We start from the raw sequence: 13,094 nt of genomic DNA, 5'->3' as shown, positions 1-13,094 counted from the left end.
GGATATTATTAAGGCTGAGATGAATAGATTCTTGATTAGTACGGGTGTCAGGGGTTATGGGGAGAAGGCAGGAGAATGGGGTTGAGAGGGCATCAGCCACAATTGAATGGCGGAGTAGACTTGATGGGCCAAATGGCCTAATTCTGCTCCTATCACTTACAAACATGAAGAGCCGTAGGGAGAACAGGCAAACTCCACGCGGACAGCACTGAGGTCAGGATTGCAGCCCTTATCTTTAGCGCTGTTGGACAGCAGCACTACCAGCTGTGCCACTGTCACCCATTTGTGCCATTGTTTTGCATTGAAACTAAAGAAGAAAGGTTGGTTTGGAGTAGCCCTGCGCAGTCTGCTAACACAAGCTACTGTGCAGAGGACAGCCTGCAATGTTCGGACGACAGTGAGATTGTCACAGTGATGCGCTGTAGAAAGTATTTTATCAGGATGCATCACAGCTTGGTTTGGAACAGCTCCATCCAAGACCGCATGAAATTGCAGAGAATTGTGGACGCAGCCCAGACCATCACACAAACCAACCTCCCTTCCATTGACTCCATTTACACCTCACGCTGCCTCGGCAAGGCCAGCAGCATAATCAAGGATGAGTCGCACCTTCGCCACTCCCTCTTCTCCCCTCTCCCATCGGGCAAAAGGTATAGAAGTGTGAAAACACACACCTCCAGATCAGGGACAGTTTCTTCCCAGCTGTTATCAGGCAACTGAACCATCCTACCAACAACTAGAGAGCAGTTCTGAACTACTATCTACCTTTTTGGAGACCCTTGGACTATAATCGGATTTACTGGACTTTCACTTGCACTGAACGTTATTCCCTTTATCCTGTATTGGTACACAGTGGACAGCTCGATGGTAATCATGCATTGTCTGTCCGTTGACCGGTTAGCACACAACAAAAGCTTTTCAGTGTACCTCGGTACACATGACAATAAACTAAACTAATTGTCTCTGCTGAAGCTCCTAAATGTTCAATCGTTTGCAGACAGTTAGATTGTCACAGTGATGCGCTGTAGAAAGTATTTTAAGAGGATGCATCACAGCTTGGTTTGGGAACAGCTCCATCCAAGACCGCAAGGACTTGCAGAGTTGTGGTCGCAGCCGAGACTTGATGGGCTGAATGGCCTAATTCTGCTCCTAGAAATGATGAACTAGTGTGTACATTTTATTGAGTAGGTAAATGTGCATCATCGCAAGGTTGGTATTTTATCATTTCAGGTTGGATCAGGTATCACAGATAATGAAATATAACACCACGCTGGGATGAATCTGCAGGATCACCACAACATGCAACAAGGAAAAGTTAGAAGTCTCACATCTGCATTTGCCACATTTCCGGTTTTTATGGCTCAACAGCCTAAAGTCAGTTTATTTAGTTTAGTTTAATGATACTGCGCGGAAACAGGCCCTTTGGCCCACTCCGACCAGTGAACCCCGTACGCTAACACTATCCTACACACGAGGGCCAATTTACCAAAGCCAATCAACCTACAAACCTGCACCTGCTCACAAGGGAGGAATCCGGAGCATCCGGAGAAAACCCACGTGATCAACAGGGAGAACGTACAAACTCCATACAGACAGCACCCAAAACCATTTTTCATATCGAAGGTAGACACAAAGTGCTGGAGTAACTCAGCGGGTCAAGCAGCATCTCGGGAGAGAAGGAATGGGTGACGTTTTCAGCTCGAGACCCTTCTTCAGACTGAACGGGTCTATGATTTTTACCTTCGATTTTACCTTTGATTTAAAACAGCATCTGCAGTTTTTTTCCCTACCATTTTTCTTATAATATACAAACGGCCGTGATGGTGGGAGGCTCTGTGTAGCACCGAAGGAAAAGAACCAGTAGCAATTTTTGCAACTGAGGCCAATAAAATGTGGCGAGAAAAAGATGGCTGAGATTACAAGATGGAAGGAAGGAAAGAAGAAAGAAATGCAGAAAGGCTCGAGGATAGAAAGAGAGTGGCTGCCTCCTACAGTCATTGCATTGTACAGGTCAAACTGCCCTCCCGTTCCACATGGGAGGTGAAGATCAACTCCATTCCTCAGCTGCTCTCCAGAACAACATTGGCAGGACTGTGTGATTATAGTGACAGGTTTACATGGGCCGTTTCCATTACAAACAGGTACTTGAATTTATAATGGGGAAAGCTGACAGGAAATCTGTCCAACACTAGGATCATAATAAATTCTGGATAAACATGAAAATATACTACTGCAAGAGTTGTATATTTGCAAAACATAACCAAACACGCCTGGACTAAAATATTCATATTATAATTGGCCACTTAATGACTTGTTACCTTATTATTGACTGCTGACATATACAATTAATTAAATGACAAGTTACATTTTCTTCTGCGGAAACGATTGCTGCAACCTACAATGTTTATCAATTGTTGATGTCTTTGCATGCGGTGCCACTCATGGGATTTAGGTAGCAGCTTCCTGAAGGCATTTCCTGCACATTGCAGTCTGCTCGGCAGCTCAGCAAACTGTGAAACGGTCTAATTGTGGACTTCCTTTCATTATAGCTTCACAGCACTGCCAAGGCGAGCTGCAGAAAGAGGCAGAAATAACATGCAAACTAAACGTTTCGTTTCGAGATAGAGGCACAGCGCGGAATCAGGCCCCTTGGCCCACCGAGTCCATGCCGACCAACAATCCCCACACACTAACACTACCCTGCACACACCAAGGACAATTTACAATTTTACCACGCCAATTAACCTACAAATCTGCATGTCTTTGGGGTGTGGAAGGAAACCGAAGATCTCAGAGAAAGCACACGCAGGTCACGGGGAGAATGTACAAACTCTGTACAAACAAGCACCCATGTAGTATAAGAAAATAACTGCAGATGCTGGTACAAATCGAAGGTATTTATTCACAAAATGCTGGAGTAACTCAGCAGGTCAGGCAGCATCTCAGGAGAGAAGGAATGTGTGACGTTTCGGGTCGAGACCCTTCTTCAGACTGATGCACCCATAGTCAACAAGCACCCATAGTCAGGATCTAACCCGGGTCTCTGGTGCTGTGAGGCTGCAACTCTACCGCTGAGCCACTCTGCCGCCCAGTTAAAAGGTGGTAATATTCAATTCCTTTACTGAGCTCACCAAAACAAAAACCCTCTCAAGTTGTATGGGAAGAAACTGCAGATGCTAGTTTGAACCGAAGATGGACACAAAAAGCCGGAGTAACTCAGCTGGTCAGGCAGCACCCATGGAGAAAAGGAATAGGTGACGTTTCGGGTCGAGACCCTTCTTCAGACTAAAGGGTAACAAGAGATATAGACGGTGAATATAAAGAGATATAGAACAAATGAAATGCAACATATGCAAAAGGCAATGATGATCAAGGAAAGGTGGAGCCCACAATGGTCCATTGTTGGCTGTGGGCTCGGTGATGATAAGTTATATAGATAGTGAAACTCAACAGGACGACAGTGAAACTAGTACCACAACAAAGGTGGGGGCAGGTATAGAAAGAAAGGGAATGCAAAGTGTTCTTTGAAAATAGAGAAATCAATGTTCATACCGCTGGGTAAGTAAAATATGAGGTGCTGTTCCTCCAGTTTGCGTGTGGCCTCACAGACAATGGAGGAGGCCCTGGACAGAAAGCATGGTTTAGCCATTCCAGCTCACTACTACCACTCAGTGTCACTGTGAGCACAACCCATGGTCTCCACGTGAAACAGCAGCAAGATCTCCACTGTTTTTAAGCATCGAGACTCGGGTTCACAAGGCCAGATCCAGAGAGCAGCTCCACCAGGTGCTAATGTAGTTCAGGACTGTGTAGATGGGACATGTTGGCCGGTACGGGCAAGTTGGCCAAAGGGCCAGTTTCCACACCGTATCACTCTATGACTCTATGATGGGTAGGTGGGAAATGCAGCAAAGGCAGGTCAACTTCTCACCAAGTTCTGCAGATACGCCATGGAAAGCATTTTATCGCGATGCATCACAGCATAGTTCAGGACCGCAAGAAATCGCAGAGAGCTGTGGACACAGCCCAGACCATCACACCCACAAACCAGCCTCCCTTCCATTGACTCCATCTACACCTCATGCTGCCTCCGCAAGGCCAGCAGCATAATCAAGGACAGGTCGCACCCCGGCCACTCCCTCTTCTCCCCTCTCCCATCGGGCAAAATGTATAGAAGTGTGAAAACACACACCTCCAGATTCAGGGACAGTTTCTTCCCAACTGTTATCAGGCAACGGAACCATCCTAGCACATCCAGAGAGCAGTGCTGAACTACTATTTACCTCATTGGTGACCCTCGGACTATCTTTGACCAGACTTTACCTTGCATTAAATATTATTTACATTATTCCCTTTATCCTGTATCCGTATACTATGGTCGGCTCAATCATGTATTGCCTCTCCGCTGACTTGGTTAGCAAACAAAAGCTTTTCACTGTACTTCAGTACAGGTGACAATAAACTAAACTGAACTAAATCAACGTACAAATGAACCATCAGCGAACAGAATGGCAGAACAGCTAGTACAGCCTGGTCTGGGAGCCATCAAAATTTAACAAACATTAAATGGAAACAGAAGATAGACATCAATTGTTGGAGTAACTCCGGGGCAGGCAGCATCGCTAGAGAAAAAGGATGGGCAACTTTTTGGCGACTGCAGTCTGAAGAAGGGTTCAGTCTGAAACGTCACCTATTCCTTTTTCTCCAAAGGTGCTGCCTGAGCCACTGAGTTACTCCAGCACTTTGTGTCTATCTCCGGTATAAACCAGCATCTGCAGTTCCTTCCTACACATTAAGTCGAGACACACAGGCAGGGCCAGCTACCGTTATTTTCTCAGACGCACACAGCTTCTTTGCAACGGCACAAAACAGCAGTGTTGCAAAACGGAAAGACTTTAATGAGATTTAGGTTGTGTGTGTGCAGACATTGCTGAGTCGTGACTAAACTCGCTTCTCTGCAGCAGAGAGTGGAAAATTCAGGGAGCACCACTTATATCCTGCACCCAGCATCAGGTTACAGGCAGACTGCAAACTTCAGTCAAACCTCCCCCCCTGAACACAGCCCCAGGGCAGGGGGCCGCAGACACATCCAGCCAGCCAGCAAGGGGTTAACCTCACAGCCCCTTGCAACTTGGAGACCAAGAGACTCTTTGTTTCCACTGGTGACTCATTCCCAGTATGTTGCTTGCTGCCAGTTTCAAACCGGAAGCAAAAGGCAATTAACTTCTTGCTGTTTCTAGACAGGCGAAGGAAGAGTACGGAAAGCAGCCCCCACCCACCCCCTCTCCACATACCCACCTCTCCCTCTCCACACACCCCCCCCCCCTCCTCCTCCTCTCCACACACTGCCTCAGAATCCCACTCACTCAGCCCGTTCCCTGCACATAACCTCAATCTCCCCCACCTCGGCAGCACAGCACACTTGCCCCCACACTTCAATCTGTACAAACCCTGTCACCACCCTGACCCTGACCACCACTACACCTGGCAGTCCCCACCCCATGAACCCACACCACCCTGCCCCTCACACCCTCCCATCCAATGCACCTTTCCTTAATGCACCACCCCCCGCTCACACTCACCACAGCTCACACTCACCACTGTTCACACGTCTGCCAACACGCCTTGCTCACACTCACTCGTCATCACTCCTGTTCCCATGCCTACTAGACACCCACTCACAATTGCCCTCCAGACCCTATGCTCACACTTGTTCACCAACGCTCCCTGTTCACACTTTTCCACCGCTACTCCCTGCTCACGCCTGTCCACCAACATTCTGCGCACTTGTCTGCCAACATCCCTGCTCACACCTGCCGATCAGACCGCGTGTTCACACTTGTCCACCAACACTCCCTGCTCACACTTGCTCTCCAGCATTTCCTTTCTCACACTCACACACCAGACTCCGTCCACACTCCAATAGACCACCGCTCACAATCGACTGGCAGGCCCCCTCTCACTCTTGTGCTCACGTTCCTTGCTCACACTCACCGGCCAGCACTTCCTGCTCACACGCGTCCACCAGTGTTCCCCGCTCACATGCATCCACCAACGATCCCTACTCACACTCACCCACCAACGCTCCCTGCTCACTCTCCCACCAACGCTCCCTGCTCACTCACCCACCAACGCTCCCTGCTCACACTCACCCACCAACGCTCCCTGCTCACACTCACCCATCAATGCTCCCTGCTCACACACACCCACGCTCTCTGCTCACACTCACCCACCAACGCTCCCTGCTCACACTCACCCACCAACGCTCCCTACTCACTCTCCCACCAACGCTCCCTGCTCACACTCTCCCACCCACGCTCCCTGCTCACACTCTCCCACCAACGCTCCCTGCTCACACTCACCTGCCTGCACTTCCTGCCCACACTCGTCCCACTCCACCCCCACAGACAGGATCTAGCTCACAACAACCACATCACAACAACCCCTGCAAACTCCCACCCCACCCAGAACAAACCCTCCCATTCACCCCCCCCCCCCACAGAGACAGATCAACCATCTTCTGAACCCCACCATCATCCACATCAAGTTCCCCAGCCCCCCCCCCCCACAAAGACCAGGATGGCATCCCCATCCCCCCTAAACACCTCTCCATCTCCACCTACCCCCCCTCCACCGCCCACCATCTTGCACCCCTTCACCTACACCTCGCTTTCTCAACTCCCCATCTCCCACCCTCCCCCCCCCACTCCTCCCACCTCCATCACTCACTCCTCTCCACCTCTCTACCACCGCCACCAACCTCACGCCTCCATCACCAGGCGCCCCTCACCCCAGGGCCTTCACCCCCCCCCCCCCCCCCCCCCCCGGGTCAGGAGCGACAGACCACAGGGGGGTGGGTGGGGGTGTAAGCGTCCCACCGCCCTCCTGACTTCATCTAACCCTCTCTCGCCCCCTCCCCTCCCCTCCCCTCTCCCCCCGGGCCGCTGGTGTCCGGGCCGGGCCCCCCCCCCCCCCCCCCCCAGTCCCCAGTCTGCCCCACTCTGGGCGGCGAGTCCTACATACCCTGACAGCCGGTGCCCGCGGTGTCGGTGTCGGTGGCGGTGGCGCCGCTCCCCTCACTCACTCACTCACTCACTCAGTGCGGCTCTGCTCGGCGGCGCCTCGCCCTCGGCGTCCCATGGCCGGACAGACAGACAGACAGGCAGACGGAGAGACGGAGAGAGAGAGACGGAGAGAGAGAGAGAGAGCGCGGCCGCCGTAACCAGATCCTCCCCGGAGCAGGAAACTGGATCAGGCAGACAAGGCAAGGGCTCCGGATCACTTCCTCTCCGCGTTATTCCCCAGGGCGCTCGGCAAGTCTGTGTAAACAACTCCCCCCCCCCCCCCCCCCCCTCACTCCCTCCCCCCGGCCCGGCCCGGCCCGGACAGACCTGCCCCCCGCCCCCGACACCCCGCACACCCCCTCCTCTCGGCGTCTCGCTTCTTCCCTCTCTCTCTCTCTCTCTCTCTTTCTTTCTTTCTTTCTCTCTTCCTCTCTCCCTCTTCCTCTCTCCCTCCCCCCCTCTCTCCTTCCCCCCACTCTCTCCCTCCCCCCCACTCTCTCCCTCCCCCCCACTCACTCTCTCTCTCTCCCCCTCCCTCCCTCCCCCACTCTCTCCCTCCCCCCCCTCTCCCCCTCCCCCACTCTCTCCCTCCCCCCCCTCTCCCCCTCCCCCACTCTCTCCCTCCCCCCCCTCTCCCCCTCCCCCACTCTCTCCCTCTCTCCCCCACTCTCTCCCTCCCCCCCACTCACTCTCTCCCTCCCCCCACTCTCTCCCTCCCCCTCTCTCCCTCCCCCACTCTCCCCCTCCCCCACTCTCTCCCTCCCCCCCACTCACTCTCTCCCTCCCCCCCACTCACTCTCTCCCTCCCCCCCACTCTCCCTCCCCCTCTCTCCCTCCCCCCACTCCCCCCCCTCTCTCACTCCCCCCCTCTCTCCCTCCCCCCTCTCTCCCTCCCCCCTCTCTCCCTCCCCCCACTCTCTCCCTCCTCCCACTCTCTCCCTCCCCCCCTCTCTCCCTCCCTAAACCTACCATTCCATTCCAATATCCACATCCCATTAGACTCCTCAATAGTTTTTTTTAGTTTAGAGAAACAGCACAGAAACAGTCCCCGCACACACGAGGGACAATCTTTACCATCAGACCAAGCCAATTAACCTGTAAGTCTTTGGAGTGTGGGAGGAAACCGGAGCTCCCGGGGAAAACCCACGCAGGTCACGGGAAGAACGTACAAACTCTGTACAGACAGCACCTGTAGTCAGGATCGAACCCGGGTCTCCAGCATTGTGAGGCAGCAACTCTACCGCTGCGCCACTCCCCATGCACTTTTATTCCTCTCACTCTTTTGAACTCTCTTTCTTGTGCTCCCCTCCATAATCACCCCCATCTTCACTCGCTCTGCTACCTACTGCATTCCCTTCCCTCCTCTCCCCTCTCAACAATCCTCTCTCCTTTCCATCCCCTTCCCCAAAACACCCCTTTCCTTTCATAGAAAATAGGTGCAGGAGGAGGCCATTCGACCCTTCGAGCCAGCACCGCCATTCATTGTGATCATGGCTGATCATCCACAATCAGTAACCTGTACACAACTTCTCCCCATATCCCTTGATTCCACTAGCCCCTAGAGCTCTATCTAACTCTCTCGTAAATTCATCATAGCCTTTCACCATAGCCTTTTTTTCCCTTAAACCACACGCTTTGTTTCCATTTCAATTTCTCTCAAACTTTTTCAACTGCCCCTTCCTCTTCCCACAAACCTTGTCCACTCAGCTCCACTCGTCTCCCTTCCTCAACGCACTTCCATAGTTGTCTAATAATCCTTCATTCCTCATAATCTGATGTTGGGTTTAAAGCCAAAACCTCGACAATTCCATTCTGCCACAGATGCTGCTCGACCCGTTGAGTTCTTCAGCATATTGTTTGTTGCCCCTCCTTTCCAGTCTGCTGAACCCTCTGCTCCTCTTTTCACACCCTTGTCTACCTTTTTCATACCCTCTAATAAAACTCAAAACCTCTCCTGCTCCACTGCCTTTAAACACTCATACAAACATTACATCTATATACTAAAACTCTCGTTTGTTTGTTTGTTTGTTCCTGAACTACAGCAAAACGGTACACGATAGCGCGACAATTTTAGGCCCACCTTACTCACCGTCGTCCCTTTGGTGTTAATGGGAGAAGTTTCATTGAAATCGGTGTTATATTTTTTAAGCTATTCACATTTTAAAGTTTAAATCTCGAGCCAGCACCACCATTCAATATGATCATGGCTGATCATCCAGGATCAGTACACTGTTCCTGCTTTCTTCCCATATATTGTCATTGCCTGGTACTTGTGTTGGATGAATGTTACTTGCCACCTGTCAGCCAAGGCCAGGTATTGTCCAAGTCATGTAGCTTTGGTTTATGAACTGCTTCATTACCTGAGGTGCTGAACATTATACAATCATCAGCAAATATCCTGTATAAGAAAATAACTGCAGATGCTGGTACAAATCGAAGGTATTTATTCACAAAATGCTGGAGTAACTCAGCAGGTCAGGCAGCATCTCAGGAGAGAAGGAATGGGTGACGTTTCGGGTCGAGACCCTTCTTCAGACTGATTCAGTCAAATATCCTGACCACTGGCCTTGTAACTGAGGGAAAGTTGCTGATGAAGCACCTCGCTACACTAGTCTCATTTGCCTGTGCTTGATCAATATCCCTTCAAACTTGTCCTATCCATGTACCTGTCTAACTGTTTCTTAAACGATGGGATAGTCCCAGTCTCAACTACCTCTTCTGGTACACCCACCACCCTGTGCGAGAAAAGATTACCTCTCGATTCCTATTAAATCTTTCCCCCCTCACCTTGAACCTATGTCCTCTGGTCCTCGATTCCCCTACTCTGGGCAAGAGACTCTGTGCATCAACCCGATCTATTCCTCGCATTATTTTTTCACATCTATAAGATCACCCCTCATCCTCCTGTGCTCCAAGGAATAGAGACCCAGCCTACTCAACCTCTCCCTATAGCTCACACCCTCTAGTCCTGGCAACATCCTCGCAAATCTTCTCTGAACCCTTTCAAGCTTGACAATATCTTTCCTATAATATGGTGCCCAGAAATGAACACAATATTCTAAATACGGTCAACCGACGTCTTATACAACTGCAATATGACCTCCCAACTTTTATACTCAATACTCTGACTGTTGAAGGTCAATGTGCCAAAAGCCTTTTTGACAACCTTATCTACCTACAACTCGACCTTCACGGAACGATACACCTGTACTCCTAGATCCGTCTACTCTACCACACTCCTCAGAGGCCTACCATTCACTTAGGTCCTGCCCTTGTTAGACGTCCCAAAATGCAACACCTCTCACTTCTCTGTATTAAATTCCATCAACCATTCCTCCACCCACCTGGCCAATCGATCCAGATCCTGCTGCAATCGTTCACAACCATCTTCACTATCTGCAAAATCACCCACTTTTGTATCATCAGCAAACTTGCTAATCTTACCGTGTATGTTCTCATCCAATTTATTGATGTGGATGATATACAGTAACGGGCCCTGCACCGAACCCTGAGGCACACCACTAGTCACAGGCCTCCAGTCTGAGAAGCAACCTTCCACCATCACCCTCTGCTTCCTTCCATGGAGCCAATTTGCTATCCATTCAGCTATCTCTCCTTGGATCCCATGCGATCTAACCTTCCAGAGCAGTCCACCATGTGAACCTTGTCAAATCCCTTACTCAAATCCATATATATATCTGATGAGCATTTGACGTTCTGGGCCTGTACTCGTTGGAGTTTAGATGGATGGGGGGGGACCTCATTGAAACTTACCGTATAGTGAAAGGCCTGGATGAGTGGATGAGGAAAGGATGTCTCCACTAGTGGGAGAGTGTGCGACTAGAGGTCATAGCCTCAGAATTAAAGGACATTCCTCTAGGAAGGAGATGAGGCAGAATATTTTTAGTCAGAGGGTGGTGAATCTGTGGAATTCTTTGCCCCTGAAGGCTCTGGTGGCTGCTAATGGATATTTCCAAAGCAGAGATAACCATGTAATAACCATATAACAATTACAGCACGGAAACAGGCCCGTTCGGCCCTCCCAGTCCACGCCGACCACTTTCTCTGACCTAGTCTCATCTACCTGCTCTCAGACCATAACCCTCCAATCCCCTCCCATCCATATACCTATCCAATTTACTCTTAAATAATATAATCGCGCCTGCCTCCACCACTTCCACCGGAAGCTCATTCCATACAGCCACCACACTCTGAGTAAAGAAGTTACCCCTCATGTTACCACTAAACTTTTGTCCCTTAATTCTGAAGTTATGTCCCCTTGTTGGAATCTTCCCCACTCTCAAAGGGAAAAGCCTACCCACGTCAACTCTGTCCGTCCCTCTTAAAATTTTAAAAACCTCTATCAAGTCCCCCCTCAACCTTCTACGCTCCAAAGAATAAAGACCCAACCTGTTCAACCTCTCTCTGTAGCTTAAGTGCTGAAACCCAGGCAACATTCTAGTAAATCTCCTCTGTATCCTCTCCATTTTGTCGACATCCTTCCTATAATTTGGCGACCAGAACTGCACACCATACTCCAGATTCGGCCTCACCAATGCCCTGTACAATTTTAACATTACATCCCAACTTCTATATTCGATGCTCTGATTTATAAAGGCAAGCATACCAAACGCCTTCTTCACCACCCTATCCACATGAGATTCCACCTTCAGGGAACAATGCACAGTTATTCCCAGATCCCTCTGTTCCACTGCATTCTTCAATTCCCTACCATTTACCCTGTACGTCCTATTTTGATTTGTCCTACCAAAATGCAGCACCTCACACTTATCAGCATTAAACTCCATCTGACATCTTTCGGCCCACCCTTCCAAAAGGCCCAAGTCTCTCTGTAGACTTTGAAAATCTACTTCATTATTATCTACACCACCTATCTTAGTATCATCTGCATACTTACTAATCCAATTTGCCGCACCATCATCCAGATCATTAATGTAAATGACAAACAACAGTGGACCCAACACAGATCCTTGGGGTACTCCACTAGACACTGGCCTCCAACCTGACATACAGTTGTCAACCATTACCCTCTGGTATCTCCCATTCAGCCATTGTTGAATCCATCTTGCAACCTCACTATTAATACCCAACGATTTAACCTTCTTAATCAACCTTCCATGTGGAACCTTGTCAAATGCCTTACTGAAGTCCATATAGACAACATCCACAGCCTTGCCCTTATCAATTTCCATGGTAACCTCTTCAAAAAATTCAAGAAGATTAGTCAAACATGACCTTCCAGGCACAAATCCATGTTGACTGTTTCTAATCAGGCCTTGTTTATCCATGTGATTATATATATTGTCCCTAAGTATCTTTTCCATTAATTTTCCCAACACAGACGTCAAACTAACAGGTCTATAATTGCTAGGTTTACTTTTAGAACCTTTTTTAAACAAAGGCACAACATGTGCAATGCGGCAATCTTCCGGCACCATCCCCGTTTCTAATGACGTTTGAAATATTTCTGTCATAGCCCCTGCTATTTCTGCACTAACTTCCCTCAATGTCCTAGGGAAGATAGGTAAATTCTTGATTAATACGGGCATCAGAGGTTATGGGGAGAAGGCAGGAGAATGGGGTTTGGAGGGAGAGATAGATCAGCCATGATTGAATGGCGGAGTAGACTTAATGGGCCGAATAGCCGAATTCTGTTCCTATCACTTATGACCTTACGACAGTGAAATACATTTTTGTCTCTAGTTCAGTTCAAGTACCACGATACATAAACACTTAAATACATCTCAGATAAGCATCCCAGAAACAGTACAAATATGTAGCAGTTCCTTAGAGACTGCATGGTATCTCTCTGGGATTTGCATAGAAGGATATCCGGCTCCACCTGAAATCTGACACCTGAAATCTGCTTTTAGGTTATTTTTTATCAAAGTGGATAACCTCATTCTGCCAGATTATACGACATCTGCCATGTTATCAGTATTTACTTGGCCTGTCTATATCCTTCAAAGCCTTTGTATGTACATCTCACATCACAACCCACACTGGCAA

At 49.3% G+C, this 13,094-nt stretch overlaps 1 protein-coding gene across 3 annotated transcripts in view; it reads right to left on the bottom strand.

The window, feature by feature from the left end:
* elk3 (ETS transcription factor ELK3) overlaps positions 1 to 7,318 on the bottom strand; it is a 42,173-nt gene extending 34,855 nt beyond the window's left edge. Inside the window, exons 1-2 of one of the 3 annotated variants that reach the window (XM_078420218.1) lie at positions 7,024 to 7,318; positions 2,400 to 2,572 (exon numbers count right to left, since the gene is read on the bottom strand). The gene's annotated coding sequence lies outside the window, so the exon portion shown is untranslated. The remainder of the gene's footprint in view (positions 1 to 2,399; positions 2,573 to 7,023) is intronic. The other 2 variants (XM_078420217.1, XM_078420219.1) reach the window with 2 other exon arrangements.
* Between the last annotated feature and the right edge of the window lie 5,776 nt (positions 7,319 to 13,094).

This window comes from Rhinoraja longicauda, chromosome 23 (genome assembly GCF_053455715.1).
Source record: "Rhinoraja longicauda isolate Sanriku21f chromosome 23, sRhiLon1.1, whole genome shotgun sequence".
NCBI lineage: Eukaryota > Metazoa > Chordata > Chondrichthyes > Rajiformes > Arhynchobatidae > Rhinoraja > Rhinoraja longicauda.
The sequence above is the reverse complement of the archived record's forward strand: the minus strand, read 5'-3'. Positions and strand labels throughout refer to the sequence as shown.